Genomic DNA, 11,157 nt, shown 5'->3' with positions numbered 1-11,157 from the left:
TTATATATAACATACATTATGCTTGTGCACCTTCCACTTTATTCTCGTAATCATTGAGCTATGCTTGTGCAGATTCCACTTTATTCTCCTAATCATTGATCTTCGCCTTGGAGTCGTAAAAGTCATGGACTCGAAACGTAAAGAATATGCGGAATGGGCGGACATGGCTGCCATCCTCCAGAGGTAGTTTCAATCAATTTCGTATTGGCATCTTCATCTGCTCTAATTCGAAGATATCATCAACTAATCAATTACTCATTTACTCATTATTTTTTGCCGGGCAGGGCTTGGAAACGGTTCATCAATACTGTTCCGGGTAAATGGAAACCAGAGCTTACATTTGAAGATTACCCTGTAAGTAGTACTATATATATAGCTATGTCCGTGAAACTTTATATATGATATTTACTTTCAATACGATGCTTGATTATTAGTTTGATCGAACTATTTTTTCGTAAAGTGTATGAGGCAGGAACCCGGGAATAACTTATGTGGATACTACGTCTGCACCTTCATTCGTGACATGGCCTGTCCCAAGGGTGGGGATGCCCGTATACTCCAGACTCGTGTACGATAACAAATTTTCACAATTAATCTTAATTAGTACCATCTATTGTATTGAGTTCCATTCATATATTGATCTCCCTTTTTAAATATAGATGATACGCCTGCGGGACACTCTCATAACGGAGGATCAAATAAAAGCAATTCAAGAGGAAATCGCGGGATTCTTTATTACCGAGGTCCTTACCCCAGGTGGAGAGCACTATCGGAAGATCGTGACGGCGGAGGATATTCGTTCAGGAGATGTTGTATTGTAAATATGCATGCATTACGTGTACTGTGTTGACTATGTCGTGTACTGTTGACGATGTCTATATATATTCATGACGATTTTTTGTGGTTTCTTGAATGATATATATGCATTGCTGAAACTCTGCCGCGGCAGAGAAACGCCCTGTTTCTCTGCCGCGGCAGAGAAACGCTGGTACAGCCTAAATCTGTGCCGCGGCAGAGAAATAGCAATTCTCTGCCGCGGCAGAGAAACCTAGGCCCGGTTCGTACCACGAACCGGGACCAAAGGCCTTCCACCGCGAGCTCCCTGGCCGCACCACGTGTCGAGGCCTTTAGGCCCGGTTGATCTTTGAACCGGGACTAAAGGGTACCCCCTTTAGTCCCGCCTAGTTGGTCCCGGTTCGGGAACCGGGTCTAAAGGCCCAAATGGACCGGGCCTATTGCCCCGTTTTCCACTAGTGCTAAGCAAGGAAACGGAAGGAGCAATTTATTAGGGGCAAACTAGGAAAGTTTTGCCTCGGCTGATCTCTTCTTAATCCTATGACATCATGAATATCGAAATTCAATTGTTTCAAAAATAATTGAAAGCCACACAAATACCCAACGACATGCTTTTGAGATATGGATTGTTATGAACAAAATAGTTTTAAAGCCATAAAATTTAAAATCCAACAAGTTGATCGTACTACTATTCTTGTCTTTTTTTTAATTACCTAGAATCGTTGGACCATAGTAAACATCCTTTTTCCCACACGGAGGGCCCTGAATAATCTTGTAGCCTCTTTGCAGCAAACACCATTTTCCCACCACTGCCATCGATGCCACCCTGGTACCAAACGATACCTCTCCTGTGCGCGCACCTTGGCATGCGTCCGCCGCTAGGTCACATGGTCATCAATACGGTACAAACCATGTAGTCCCACCTCAAAGCTCCTCCAACCAGCATCTTCTCAAAAAACGATGCTCCTAAGAAAGATAATGATGCGGATTGTCGCCATCGTCCCACCTGGGAGACCTAGATTTGGGGTTTCCACGGAGTAGCCCGGGCGAGAAGACGAGAAGGCAGTCGTGGCTTCCGGAATCCGCAGCTAGCTAGATCGTAAAACCAACGGTGAAGTGGGTGACGCCACCATCAACCGGCACCAGAACTCTGGTTTCCGATCCACATACCCGGAGGGCTACGGTTCTCCCACATTTAGCACCGTCGAAGCCGTAGAAAGGTTCGGCCACCACGTGCCTCTTATGGAGAAAATGAGTTTGGAATCCCGTGATCAACCGCCCCTAGGTGCCACTGCAAGGAGCCTCCATTTAGCCAGCGGTCCCAGGCGGAGGAGAGGCCGCTGATCTAGCATCCTTGCACCGCTAATCGCCTCTTGCTGAATCAGCCATCCCGCACGATGCCGCTGGATCGACATCGTGCCACCGGGACAATGAACCTCACGAGGACGATCACATGCTGCCGCTCTCCGGCTAGGGTTTGCTCCCTCGGTCGCCCTGGAGGACGTGATGTGAAGGGGGGAAATGACAATTGGATGAAGTAGGCATCATATCTTAGGTTATCTTATTCTTTGAGATTCTATTGTATCTTTGGATTTCTTTTTCGCAAGAGGGCAACCTTTTTATTTCTGTTTAGAAACAGTGAATAGCCGCATCCAGAACTCATTCGTTGATTGTTTGTGGCTCTTGAAGTCCAAGTTATACATCTGTTGTGGTCGATAATGTCCGAATTCTAAGACAAGGAGGAACTCTTCGAACGTGTGGTGCTTATCTCCAGCGTTACGTGTATTGTGTCATATGAGGGCAATATTCCAATTTTATATATGCAAGGATAACATTTTATAACAAAGGCGAGAAGACTTCAATCTAACCAGCTCCAAAAAAAAAAAAAAAACGGTTGCAATAACTACCTCATCCACTATCAGATACATCGAACTTCCCTTGTCCCGGTTGTTGCTAGAAAGACACACCGACTCCTTTCCATGACACAATATTCAAATGTTTGTTTCTGTGAATCAGAGCAATAGAGAGAGGTTTTCGTAGGTCAAAAGAAAATAGGAAAGCTTTTGGTAGTCCACTAAATAGTAACATTTCCGGATGCTGAGTAGGAACCAATATTACACCATATTTAGTGCTGACAATTGTTTAACTGACTGCATGATGACATCGATGTTTGACAGCCTCGTGTAAAAGTTAGTTCAAAAGCTGTACCAGTATAGTATGTACATAATTATAGTATTACGGTAAAGAAAATCCTAAACCAAAACAATAATTGTTGATGGTTGGGTGGAGGGGAGCAGCACCCCTCTATTGATGGAATGTAGGCAGTACCTAGCCTTTAGTCTGTGTAATTGGTTGATCACCCATTTTCTCTTTCTGTTTTGTTTTGCTCCACTGACTAGCTATGCACGTATCACTACTTGCATTGGCTAATTTTTATTTAAATGTCCTTGAAGAACAACACTGAGTTTACTTTTGGTTCCAACTTTTGTTAACATTCATAATCACACTGCTAGTTGTGATTTGCTTTGTCATGGTGAGCATCATTTAACGGACAAATGCATATGCTCGTCTTCACTAGGTGCTTAAATTTTGTGGCAGACGTGTCAAATGTTACTTTTGAAAGTTAGGCTATGTAATTTAGGAATATGCTTAATATGCTTCATCATGCCATAGCAAAGTAATATATTTAATTAATTAGTTGGTTCCTGTAGGGGCCATAACAATCCAAAATATGGGAATGAATTATGTTTGCTTCTTATTAGGTGCAAGGAGTTTGTGACTATGATGCGCTTGTCATTTTGCGGTGAATTATGATATTATCCTTTTGATTCAATAAGTTGTATATGTTTCTTGGTTTGGTCATTTTTTGGGTGAAATGAGTAATATCTATTTCCTTCTGTCTGTCATATGTGTACGTGTAATACTTCCATTTTTTATTTTAATAGGAGCTAGCTAGAACGTACTAATCTGTAGGGAAAAGGCAACCATACCTCAACAAAAAAAAAGCTAACTAAGTATGGTTAGCACATCGCAGTTCAACTGAGAACTTCAACAAGGTTTAGTTAGCTTTTGACTTTTATCTTTCTTTTTTGCGGGGAGAGCACGGCTCCGACTTGCTTCTCGTGCGGAAGCCGCCACTGTGTTGGTTGGACAAAGGTGGAAGAAGCTTTTCATGCTCAGAGTGTGGATGGTGACGAGTCATTTAAATAAAATCATCAACGGTAAGGTTGGTCATCAAGTGCACCCATTCTGTTATAGCAATATCCATCGTGAGTCTAAACGTTTGGACATTTCACTAAAGAAGTTCTTCATCTGTAAATATTGTACTTTGAAGTTCAGTAAAGTGTAATTTGAGATGACTTTTTTTCGAAATGGAATTTGAGACGACTAGGATTACAAATAAATCATTCAACCAAGAATTATCCGAAACATTTTTTTCTTCAAATGTGGTACTGCAGAACTCTTACAAAAAATGGCATTCTGCATAATACCTCATTTGAGAATGGATCATCTTCCGATCTACCATCCGCAATACACAATATACACCATACTTAGATCCAACCGACATTCAAAAGAAAAACAAAAGAACACCTGGTGAATGAATTCTTCGAATGTCGTCACAACAGGTCAGCGTGACGATTGCTACTCCTACAATCTATCACTTCAACCAACTAAACTACCGACGGCCAACACATGTCGCATTAGAGGGACACCCAGAAATTGCCCAAAAGAAGAACTTGTGTATGCCAACATTGCTAAAACTAGGCAGTGAAGTCCAAACATGGGCTTTAACCATGGCGTTCCATCTTAGAACACTCTAATGCTTTTAGTCGTCGCTAGGTGGTCCTATAACCGGCCAGGTAGTTGTGTTGTATGGTGCCACAACTATCTTTAGCAAAAGCGCCGCATTACGCTATCTACCATAATGCCAAATGCCAAGGCAGTGTGCTAACTGCCAAGGTGCCCCAACCCTGAGCGTCGTGAAAAGCGGCCATTTTATAGAGAAACTCAATTTCGGCTCCCTGGTGCATACGCTCCTCTGCCAATAAATATATTTTGAAGTGTCGAAATTTTTTGAAAAAAAATTCTACATGTATATATCCATAATATATCTGTATTCGTCAAGTTTTGTAAAAAATCGATAATTTTTGTGGTTTATGTAAAAAGAGAAAATTATCTTGTGAAAAGCTTTATTTTTAGTACTAAAATTTGTTTTTTTACGCACGTCACACAACAAGTCGATTTTTCATGAAACAACTTAGTGAGCATGTAAATGCAATTTTTTATTTTAAATTTCTTGACATTTGAAAATATGTGTAAGAATGATTTCGATATAAAGGAAATTGATTCCATGTACCAAAACATCACTCCCCCATTTTATAGAAAAAATCAGATACATCAGTTTTGAGCGAAGTTCAGGAAAGAGCCATTTCTGTCCATTTTGCGTTCTACACCGTAAGAAGTGATCTTCCATCTATACCTAATAATAAAGGGAGAAGCGTTTCCTCGGTTTGGTCCGTATGATTTAAGGTTTCTGCCAAAAAGTTTCGTCAACGCTTTTTCTTTAGACCGTTTTACCCTCCCACCAAAACGCATATTACGCACTTTTACCATCGTACCGGTTCGTTCGTTATGTTTTTTCTTCTCCCATCGAACGAACGAACCCGCGAAAAAGAAACGGATCGAGTTTATTCGTTAGCAGCGCATGTCCATGGCCACGTACAGCGTGCTACATGTAATGGGCTGGCAAATTCAATGGCCCATATAGGTGTCACGTGGAATCAGCATTTATCTCTATAATAACGTGGAATCAACGTTAAGACCTGGTATGAATTTAGTCCCACACCGCTTCCTTAGGCTGAACCAGACCAATTCATATACGTGGCAAGTTCGCAAAGTATCAGCAAGCAGCGGTTCAAAGATACAATTGCCTAATTAATTATCCGTGAGCTAATTATAAGAGGAGGAGGGATTAAGGTTGCCTGCCACACATGGTGTGACGATCATGGTGCTTACTTGAAAGGAAGAATGGACGGTGTCGGCGACGGGGTTGGGAACGCAAAAACGCCAGAGGTAGCACCGGTTGTAGCTAGGGTTTGGAGCTGGGGTCTGGCCCTGCTGGACTGGACCGGTTGAGGTTTCTCTCTTCCCCTTTTTTTAAACATTGTTCATGATCCATCTCATTGATCTGAATTATCTTTTCAGGTTTATGTATGCATTTTTTGTTCTTTTTCTACAGTAATCTTACAAGCTTTCTTATTTGTGAAACTGTAACAATTTAGCTTATTCTACCATGTTGCTAGAACAATTTTTTGATTTGTATTTTAAAGTTAATATATTTTCCTCTTCCGCGGCAACACGCGGGCATTGTCCTAGTAAGTACTATACTATAGGGTAACAGACATCTTTTTTCTCATAATTTTGAACTTTTTTTTAAATTAACATGGTGGTGACACGTATGTGTTGGGATGGAACTATTTCAGATAGATTTTTACCGTGTGCAATTTTGGTGCCCTAAGAAATTTTAAGGACCTTTCCTTCTCTTATTCTTGAGTGTTGCGTTCCGTTGATGTGTGGCTTTAGCCTTTTATGGTGGGCCAGCTGATCCCCTTAATTAATGTCTGGTGGATTTAGTCATGCGGCACCGCTTTGACCTGCCTTCTTTTCGATCTCCACGCCCTCCTTCATCTTCCTTTTCCCAGCATTACCTCGCCGCATTGCTTCGCCTTGCTCTACCTCCACCGTACTCCTCTCCCCGGATTCTTCCCCGCACAAATTCTCCGTCGCCTGGCCGGCGGATTTGGGTGACGAAGTGGTCGTCACACCCCTCTCCGCAGCCAGGGGATGAGTACAGGTCGCGGCGGTCGCGCGGAGGACGGCCCGCGGAACGGCGTGGCGGCGTGCTGCCGTCTTGGCGAGCAGCACCCTGGGAGGAATTCCTTCCTCGCGAAAATCATGGTGACGGCGGCGTTTGAGGGGATCCGCGGGCTCTCTGCGCCGTGGCGCTGGTCAGCCGCCGCCTCCTCGCCATCGCCGAGCGCATGCTGTGGTGGGAGATCTGCGTCTCGCCCGCGCTTCAGATGGTGTCCACCCTCACGAAGTTACTCCGCGCCGGGGCTAGGGCGCGTCAGTGGTGGATGGCCGGCGCTCGCGAAGCCCATCTCCCGTTTCTCCAACAATTCTGGCCGCCGCTTCATGTCGCAGTAGTGCGGCCGGGACCTGTCGTTGTATGTGTCGGACCAGTGCGAGCACGTCGCGCCGTTGGCGGCGGCGGCGAAGACTTGGGCGCCTACCGCGGCGTGTTCCGCGGCTTCATTCGCTCCCGCACGCGGGCTTGCCTGCTGGGCGGCCGCGCCCGGCTGGAGCCCCGCGCGCGCGTGCTGCCCCTGCTGGGACGCGTGCGTGTGCAGTGTGCGTGTGGACCGTGACGCCGCCGCGTAGCGCTCGCCGCCACCTCGACACGCACGACGGCCGCGTAGAGTATTTCGTCTGCCTCAGAAGCCACCTCCAGGGAAGCTGCTGGCTCGCATACCTCTCTGACTGCGAGGGCGAGGGCGAGCGCAATGATGGCTTCGACTCCCTCTCCCACAACGACGGTTTCGGTGTGGTCGCCGCCAGCGAACAGGAGTAGGCTGGCGCATGGCGCTGTGAAGTTCAACTTCAGAGCCTGTCTCCTTGCTGCCAGCTCTCCTCTGTCCGACTCGGCGGCCGCGAGCCGTGGGGGTGGTGTCCTTCGTGGCCGTCAGGGCCGTCTCGGCGCCTACCTCGGCGTTCATGTCTTGATGGCGTTCCCAATGATATGTCTCCGACTCGCCGGCGTAGCTGCTTCAGCATGAAGGCGAGCACGCGCTCGCGCTGCTGCAGTCCATGGATTCTCCCAGTCACATGTCCCGCTGTTCCCTGCCGCCGACATCTTCGTTTGGGATTCCATCGACAGCAACTCTTCTTTCCTTATGTGGTACGGGGTGCTTCGGTTTGACCTGAAGATTGAGTTACACTTTTTTCCTGACGACTTGGTTTTTAGTTCGTTGATTTTTGTTTGCATGCTGCTCCTGCTATTGATCAGTTTCACGACCGCGATGTATCTATATAGTCGTCTCCAGAACTCCTTCCTTTTACAACTCCCATCCATGAAGAAGGCACAAATCTTAATCCCCTTTCAACCTTTAACTCGCCAAACTGAATCCAAAGTAGGAGTACGTGGTGTTTTCTTAGTTTGTTCTTTACATTGCAATTGGCAAAGGATGGAATCGGGAGTTGCACATCAACAGCTGCTGTGATTGTCTGCCTTTTTTTTTTTTTACGAAAACCATGCTTAGCACGTTGTTGCAAAAAAATGCAGGTTCTGCTCTTCTTCCCGATCGATGCGCTGCTAGGTATGTTGGTCTGTTGAAGGCACTTCGATGTTTGCCATGGAGTTGCCCTTTGTACAATAATACAGTGTACTCTGTCTGGTCGTGCATGCTGAAGCCATGGCCTGTAAGGTTGGTGCATTGTCAGCTCCATACTTATTCATCTAGGTTTTTTCTGCAGGTTATTGTTGAGTGTGCCTGGTGTTGCGTCGCCGGCGAGTTCGTCCTGCTTCTTCGCCTCCTCCAGTTTCACAGCGTTGCCATGGCTTTGAAGATGCTACTGCTGTGCCGCCAGTTTACCATGATGCTGATACACATCAATCCAAGGCAGGTGATAATTATAATACTGCTGCTGATTTTAAGATAGATTTTGTGTACGCATGGTGACACAAATGTAAATAGATTCCAGTATTCACATTTTCGGTAATGAAATCCGATCCTCGTTTGGAAAAAGAACATTTTCTTTTACCGTCTCTTATTCAATGCTTATTCTTAATAACGCCAAAATGGAAGAAGTGCAGTCCAAACTAAATTCCCTGACATTTATATCATGTTTAGGAACATATCTTGGATATGACGTTATCATAGAGTGACGATGTTGGTGTTAGCATCAGGATTGTATCATGGTATTTTTTATGTGAATCCAATAGTTGAATACTAATTGGTACATTTAGCTTTACTGTTCTTATACAAAATTACAGAAAATGGTACATAATCTCCTAAAATTTTATAAGCATAATAAATCTAAATATGAGATGGTTTGTCCTGTTCCTTTTCTATGTGCTCTTCAGCATTTATAATTTAGCGAATTGCTACTTATTATTGTAGCTTTAATGCCTACTACATCTTTATTCATATCACTCTTAGTATTACCAGATTCAGGATTCTGTGTTGGTTTCTTAAGGTCTCATGCCATTGGTGCTTTGTCTTTACAATAGAAGTACACCAAGGTGTGGTAGGATAATTATCCTAACATAGAGACCCCCTTTAAAGGAACAACACAACATTTATTATCGAGACCTGACGTACACAATTATGGTATGAAACTTTTTGTTTGCAGAATGGTAGCATGCTTAGCTTGATGAAATGGGATCAAGGTTATAGAATCCTTTAATTGATAACAATGTTTTCAATTTGTAAGCCAGGAAGAAACATTAAGATCAAAATGTGTATTCCATATATGAATACTAAATATCCTTGCACTCCTACTCTTTTGTGATGTGAAAGCTTCATGGCTTAACTCATCGTTGTCTAAATGTTCTAGCAGAGGCATGCATCTAAATATGATGCGCACAGGTGCTACAGACTACATAACGAACTATTGTGCTGCAAGTGAGCTTCGATCATTTTAATGAAATTCTCAGGTGCCAGGTGTTGCCATAAAATTTGACACTCCATAATGGCCTTCATCTTTTTTTACTAGGTCTATCCACTCAGCTTTGCTTCATCATCTGGTATGTCAATCATTTTTAGTTAAGCTTAGTTGAAGTTCTGACAGTTTTCGGCTTTCCTAGGACTCGATCAACTAGATATATTTTGTTGGACACATATATGTAAAGAATACTTGTATTCAGGATTTCTGAAAATTGCTCTTCAACTGGATAAGTATCCATTTCTGAAACACACAAAACTGCATCTTCAAATATTTATTAAGTTATTTAGGTCGATGCATCATTCATGTATGCCCTAACTATATAGCAGTACATAATTATATATGAAAAATAGTTTTTTATCTAGCAGATTAACTCCTGTAAGTACATATGGATTTACCCAGGTTCCATTGCATAATTCTCTTACTCCCCCTTAACACAAGACCCCTCTTTCAAGGTGCGGTTGCAACGAATTGGGACTTTAAACATTCTACTTGATTGTAGAAGAAGGATTCCTAGCATGTTTGGGATCTCCTATCATTTTTTGTTTGTTATATTATGTTCCAGAGTTACATATAGAGTTCAATTTTCATGTGTCGAGCACTGAAATAATTGGCATGGGTGCTGCAACAATTGCATCCAGCAGCTTTCTATCATGCATCTCAGTAGTGCAGGAAATAATGAAGGATTTGCACCAATTGGTCCTTTGAAAACAAACCAACCCTGTCAGAAGATGACAACAATCTAGAAGCCATACCTCAGAATGAAAACACAGAACAAATCCATTTTGAGTTGGGAGAGGTAAACGGTAATAACCATCCAAAATTTTCAGAAATTTACTGCTAAGAAAAATATCTAATGAATTACAGTTTTCCCCACACAAGAATACAACCTCCACAACAGCAGCACATTGGACCCTCGCGTCGCTCCGTACGGGGCGACTCGGGGGAACCCTAACCCGCCGCCGGAAAGGCCTCCCCACCGTCATCCCCTCCGCCGCCGCTGCCGCGAGCCGTCTCCGCGGTGGCGGCGGGCGCCCTCACCTCCAAAGGGGCTGAGGGGGAGCTCGCCGTGGAGGCTGTGGCCACGGTGCGGCGCTCGTGCGGGGCGCTGCTCAACGCGGATCTGGAGGTTGCGGCGGCGCGGGCGGCTGTTCGTGGCTGCTCCGGCAGGCTCGCGGCGAGGCGGCGCGGAGGCTGCTCCGGCAGGCTCGCGGCGAGGCGGCGGTCGGCGACGTGTGGTGGTGGGCAGCAACGCCCATCGCCATGGGCACAGGCGGGCCTGTCGCCGCCCGGTTGCGCCGCTCGGCTCGGATCTTGCCGGTGGGCTGGCTGCCGTGGTGCCCTCCTCCGATTGTGGTGGCCGGAGCTGCTGCTCCGGTGGTGGCAGTACCACTGCTTCCCCTTGTCTTGACCATCTCGGTCTCAGATCTGGCGAACTAAGGTGCTGCTACGGTGGTTTGGCAACCTTCTCCTTCTCCGGCGGCTGAGTTGCTTCATGCAGTGGTAGTCCTTGCCTGCAACCTCACCGCTTGTCTCCGTCTTGTTAGGGGAGAGGTCTCTGGCCCGAGTGAAAGCTTTGCTCGGTGCTTCCGAAGCTGACCACGGTGACGCCTGCGGGTGCCACTTCCTCCTTGGAGG

At 45.2% G+C, this 11,157-nt stretch overlaps 1 pseudogene; it reads left to right on the top strand.

The window, feature by feature from the left end:
- Window positions 1-6,238: 6,238 nt before the first annotated feature.
- Window positions 6,239-10,168, top strand: LOC127300253 (EID1-like F-box protein 3; annotated as a pseudogene).
- Window positions 10,169-11,157: the final 989 nt, after the last annotated feature.

The sequence above is a fragment of the Lolium perenne genome, chromosome 5, assembly GCF_019359855.2.
Source record: "Lolium perenne isolate Kyuss_39 chromosome 5, Kyuss_2.0, whole genome shotgun sequence".
In the NCBI taxonomy this organism is placed as follows: Eukaryota; Viridiplantae; Streptophyta; class Magnoliopsida; order Poales; family Poaceae; genus Lolium; species Lolium perenne.
Note: the sequence above shows the minus strand (reverse complement) of the source record. Positions and strands in the feature narration are given on the sequence as shown.